Source organism: Nelumbo lutea, chromosome 1 (genome assembly GCF_056320005.1).
Source record: "Nelumbo lutea isolate HS-2025 chromosome 1, American lotus-T2T, whole genome shotgun sequence".
NCBI classification, from domain to species: domain Eukaryota; kingdom Viridiplantae; phylum Streptophyta; class Magnoliopsida; order Proteales; family Nelumbonaceae; genus Nelumbo; species Nelumbo lutea.
In genome coordinates, this window is record NC_142684.1 from 108,361,764 (window position 1) to 108,367,519 (window position 5,756).

General features: G+C 41.3%; 1 non-coding gene across 1 annotated transcript; it reads left to right on the forward strand.

The window, feature by feature from the left end:
* Positions 1–1,167: 1,167 nt before the first annotated feature.
* TRNAS-CGA (transfer RNA serine (anticodon CGA)) lies at positions 1,168–1,249 on the forward strand. Its single transcript has one exon. It is a non-coding gene; the product is annotated as a tRNA-Ser (tRNA).
* The last annotated feature ends 4,507 nt before the right edge of the window (positions 1,250–5,756 follow it).

A 5,756-nucleotide genomic window follows, 5' to 3' on the forward strand; every position in this document is an offset into this window, starting at 1 on the left:
AAATTTCCACACAGGAAAAAAAAATGAGTTTTATGGTAGGTTTGATGAGAGGGGACTAAGCACTAAATTTTAGCCACGTTTTAATCGGAATAAAGCGGTACAAACGCTTTGGGAGGCCTCGTCATTCGTCAACTATTGGTCCAACAATTCCAATTTCCAACCTATGGGCATCGCGGTGAAAAAGGAAACCGGACAAAGTGTGCCGAACTGCCGATAATACAATAATGATCTTGACCATCCATCTTTTTAAGGCAAACATGAGCCGTATGCCACGTGGCCCGTTTTGAAGGAACAATCCAGAATTGGGCCAATTCTTGGATGCATGGGCAAAATCAAACCCAATCTAAACCAAGGTTCAAACGGAACCTTCCCGATACGCCCCAATAGGGGGTGTTTTGGGTCGGTGATTGATTCCAGGCCTAACACGGCCCTTCGGAACTAAATTGAAAGAAAATAAAAAAACAAAAGAAAACAGTATGAATACAGGCGAATACACCCTATTGGCATATCGCCTTGTATCGATATATTGAACCCACTTTCGGTCATGAACTTGTCGTGTGTTTTTTCCCTTCTTATCTTTATTTGCAAGGACCTCAGACAGTCGTCGAGCCAAAATAGTTGACCATGCCGGGGGCTGGCCTCACCTCTGATTTCTGACGCTGAAGATTTTTTTATGTTTTCATAATGTAATGGTCTCCCTGATTTTTTTTTCAAGATTTTCGAAACAAGAACACTTGCTTCAATTAGTATATCTTAATTGCAGCAAAATTTTTTAATTAAAATTAAAAAATTTATTCTTTACAACATAACGCCGAATTTTTAGTTTTTTACCATATTAAAACAATGTTCCAACCCAACACATTGGCTGTGTTTGTTTTGAAAGAAAAGATCGGGAAAGGTAGCAACCAAACACAGCCTTTGTGGTAAAAGTTTGCATGATGGGGAGAGTTGAAGGGTGTTAAATGGATAATTATGGTGACTAGTGAGACACAATGGTTATAGTTCTTTCATTGTTGTTGTGCACTAGACTACTAGTTGTACCAAATAAGAGAGTATTTGTGATTTTGTTATTCAACAAAAAAAAGACTGCCAACTATTTATCAGTTGGCATGTATTGCCGGTTGTATTATAGATTTGTAGATTGTTAAGAAGACGGTTGAACGTAACGTCGATATGTCCGAGTGGTTAAGGAGACAGACTCGAAATCTGTTGGGCTTTGCCTGCGCAGGTTCGAATCCTGCTGTCGACGTTAAGTTTATCTTTTTCTATCTTTTTTTGTTGGGAACACGACTCGCCATCAGAGGCCCACACGACATAAACATTATTATCACCCTTCAGTTACCAATCAATGAGTCGCCCGTTTTCTCACTCTGGGTAACGCTGGGTCACTGGAAGTCGGGAACTCTTCCCTCATCTTTCTCCAGTGTTTGCCATTCTCTGTGATGATCTCTGCTGTAAACATAATTTTGACTGTTTCCAATTAATGACAATTCCATGTTTGTACAAACCTCATTATACATGTGAACTTGTCCTAGTGGCTGCCGGCTGGGATGCTGTTCTACACACCCAAAAGAAGCGGAGATGTGGGATTGAATGCTTCCTGCATAACGGTCGTACGATGGGTGCAAATTTCTTAAATTATCTTTACTGTGAAAATTAACTACCCCTACGGTTTTTCATTAGCATTCCGTATACATGTACATAATTTTTTTAAAAAACCTAACATTACCCTTCTTATATGTAACGGTAACCACATCATCATTTGAGACCTGTCTCTGATAGTCTTGTCCCAATTTGATTCCCATATGCAAATCTGAAGGAAATTCCTCTCGGCCAAGTTTTTTTCAAAACCTCTCTACTGAATAGAGGGTTCATGCTCACAAGGATGGACGCGTTGGCAATGCTAAAGTGTAGTAAATATTAAATAGTAAACTTGGTATCCATCAAACGGCTCTTAAGTTTTCATGTTAGCACAACTTGGCAAAGGGGCAAATGGAGATCGGCTTCTATCAGGGCAAATTTGTACCCACACCATTCTAACAGTCTTTTGCAACTTTGCATTCGGAATATCTTCCCATGAAATAATGCACACAAGTACGAAGATATTCTCAATGCAAGGTAGTAAAAGCTGCCCGAATGGGCTTTGCCCTTACTGAAGTTCGGGCAAATGAGCCAAGTTTCATTTGAAGTTTGGACCCTCCATCCAAGTCTACGACTAGATCAATGACTCTGCTCCCTCTCATCCCCTACGCCGAATTGAAGCTTGACCCTCCGTCCTCAAGTCTACAATTAGACCAATGACTCTTCTCCCTCTCATCCTCTATGCCAAATTGAAGTTTGGACTCTCTGTCCTCCAAGTCTGCAACCAAACCGTCGACTCTACTGCTTCTCATCCTTTGCATTGAACTGAAGTTTGGACCCTTTTATCCTAGTTTGCAACCAGACCAACAACTCTGCTCTACTACTCTGCTCTGTGACCAGACCGACATGGGTGGAGAAGGTCATTAGTGCTGGTACAACCCTCAAGGGCTAGGGCTCTTGATGTGGTGAATCCTTTAGCCTACACAAGCACACAACACAAACCAGCTCAGTCCCCTTGCCATCATCCTCTAGTTAAGTGACTGGAACCACCGCTCCAACCCAACCCTCGCCAGAGACCTTCTCAACACTACTGGAACTAGCTAACAGCTCATACAGGTAGCTTCTTGATATTGATGTATCTACCTCCATTCTTCCCCCATTAAATGAACTCCATTGAGCATTTTGAAAGATCAAGATTGTTCATCCCTTCGCCCTTTTCATCCATCATTCAAAACCTTGAACAACTCAAAAAATGGAGAGACCCGGTGAATGATCTACCAGATCTGCAAATCTAAGATAACGAATGAACCCTAGATTTGGGGGTCCAAGGGGAGGAAGAAACCCTTATTTTTTTTCCCTATGTCAGCAACAGAAGACACGCTTGGGTTGTAGTGCACTAATGGTAGTTGTAGAAGGGTATCATATATAGGGTTGTCTGACTAAAAGAAATAGAGATTATAACCAATAAGGACAACTTTTGGGCCCTAATATCAATAAAGTAATACTTTTAATAAAATTTCAAAAATAGTTTAACTTTTTTAAAAATAATATCAAATAAGGGGAAAAACATTGTTCATCTTCTTCCTCTTTGCAAACCATTCATCAGTGCCACCGCCACCTCCGGCAACATCCAGCAATGCCTCTGCCTACCTCCGCCGCCTCCACCCACCTCCACCTCCGCCTTTTCCGAAAAGCAAGTTCTCTCTTCAAAAAGGCTTTCTTTTTTATCATATCCTCCAGATACAGACAAAACATTTTCAAAAATAACAAATAGAAATTTTGTTAGACAGTCTTGTATGCCCTTAGCTTCAATCGGATTTGAAGTACTTTTGTTATTTAGTGGAAATAAATTAAAGTGCATGTTTGATTCATATTGTTTGGTATAATTCTGTGTAAGACCCTAAAACTGGACACTTATATAAACTTGTGTTAGTTTTAAATGTTCACAGTCATTGGATAAGTCTGGGGAGATTTATCCTGCCAAGGCTGATACTGATGTGCCACCAAGTGTTGGGATGGCTTGTTTCGGCCATCAGGGTAAGACCCAAGGCACATGTAGTATGGGATTGCTTGAACCCTTGAACCAGACCAAATTTCCAGTATTGCCCTAGACCTTGGAGACGGATGGGCAAAATTGGAAAGTTACACCTGACCCCTAGACTCGATTATGACACATCACTAGGTGTCGGATCGGGCTGTCTTTGATGTGTCAATCAGTGAGATCCTTAGTGGGGGTCAAAACCTGGACATGTTGGGGCAGTTTGAGAATTCATCTAAGTGAGTGGTCATAGTGACAGAATCAGCCCCTTTGTCGGACAATGGTAATGATCGAGAATACACTCTCTCTGATGGAAACCAAACTGTCGGCAGTTGATTTCAATCGTTGAAATTTTGTTTTGCAAAAAATAAGATATATATATATTTTCAAAAGATTTGCAAAAGGTTTTAATTCCTGGGATCCATGTGAGTAGAGAGTGTGGCGCTGTTCCTTGCAACTGAGGGAGAGGTCTTCTCTTGTCGGGCAGTGCTTGATCATTAAGGGCTAAGAAGTTAAGTGTAAGACCATTTAGGATAATACCTGATGGGCTAATCTTGCACCTGCCCACAGTCCCTGGGTTTTTTATAAGATGGTTTGGCCCAGGGACCACTTAATGTAAGTGTTGGGCCCATAGGGTCCATGTGATGGGCTCAAGGGGGTCACTGAGTCTTTCAGTGAATTCGGTTGGGCCTTGTAATAAAGGTTGGGCCGAACCCATGTGGCTGGTGTGTAGATCAATGCTTAGGTCCCATGCCATACAAAGAAGCCCAACTGAGCAGCAGGTTGGAAACTAGTTAAACACTGAACACTTAATGGGCCAAAAGCGCATTTCGAACTGTGCTGATATGATCACCAGTTCATAGGGTGAATCTGAGATTAGTGTTAGTAAAATGATTGGGTTTTTGACCTTATCCACTCTAAGAGACCAAATTCAAATTAGATTTGAATCTGGTAACCTCCTGATAAGATCAGGAGTTAACTAATTTAATCTGCAGATAGGATTAAGATTAACCTCTCTTCAAATGCTAATTTGGATTGGGATAACTCCCAAAATATTGATAGGTTTCTTAATCAAGAAGAAAGAGGAGAAAACCCTAGCAGAAATATCAGATTTCGGACTAGGGGTTTTGAGTAAGCAAGAAACACATCCTGCAATCTGAGATTTGATCTCTCACAAACTCTAGAGAGAAGAGACAGTTCTGCCCTCTTCGTCCCTAGACCTCTCCTCCTTCAGCCGCCGCCACTACCTGTTGGAAGATTGGATCTTTGCAGCAACAGGAAGTCAAGAAAGCAGTTCTTGACAATAGTCTTACAAGATAGACAAAAGGATTTGGTGTTCAAGGTTTCCAGAGGATTCTTGTGAAGAATCCAATGTGTAGGAAGCACCCTGTTGGTTCCGTTCCATCCACAGCTGTGTCATCTTCAGCAGGAGCGGATCTTGGTTACTTCTTTGGGCGTGAACACCAACTTTGGGAGATATTATTTCTCCGGATCAGGTATAATCCTTCCTGTTTCCTTTTGGTTCAGATCTGGTTTGTTTATGGTTCAAGTAGGATCTTTGAATAATGTATTCTAAATTTAGGGAATATGATTCCCAGTTGGAAGAAGGTAGAATTTTTTTTTTTGAAATTCGCCCTCCATTCCGCACCCTTCTTGGCGTCCATTAGACGCATCCTACCATTCTTTCAAATTAATGTCCCTATTGATCCTATAGAAGAAAATGGAGTTTGGGAGTGCCCTTCGATTTCTGAACCGCAGACAAAGCAGCTTGAGCCACTGTTAGGAGCTACCGACTTGATTGTTAGACAATTGTATGCCCTTAGCTCTAATCAGAATGATGTACATTATGAGTTTATTGTAAATGAATAAAGTACATATTTGATTCATGTTCCTGTGGTGTGTTTCTGTGTAATACCCTTAAACTGGACACTTATGATACTTGTATTAGTTTAGAATGTTCACAGTCGTTGGATAAGTCTGGGGAGATTTATCCCGCCAAGGCTGACACTGGTGTGCTACCAAATGTTGGGGTGGCCTATCTCAGCCGCCAGGGTAAGACCCAAGGCACATGTAGTGTGGGATTAATTGAATTTTTGAACCAGACCAGTTTCTAGTATTGCCCTGGACCTTGGAGATT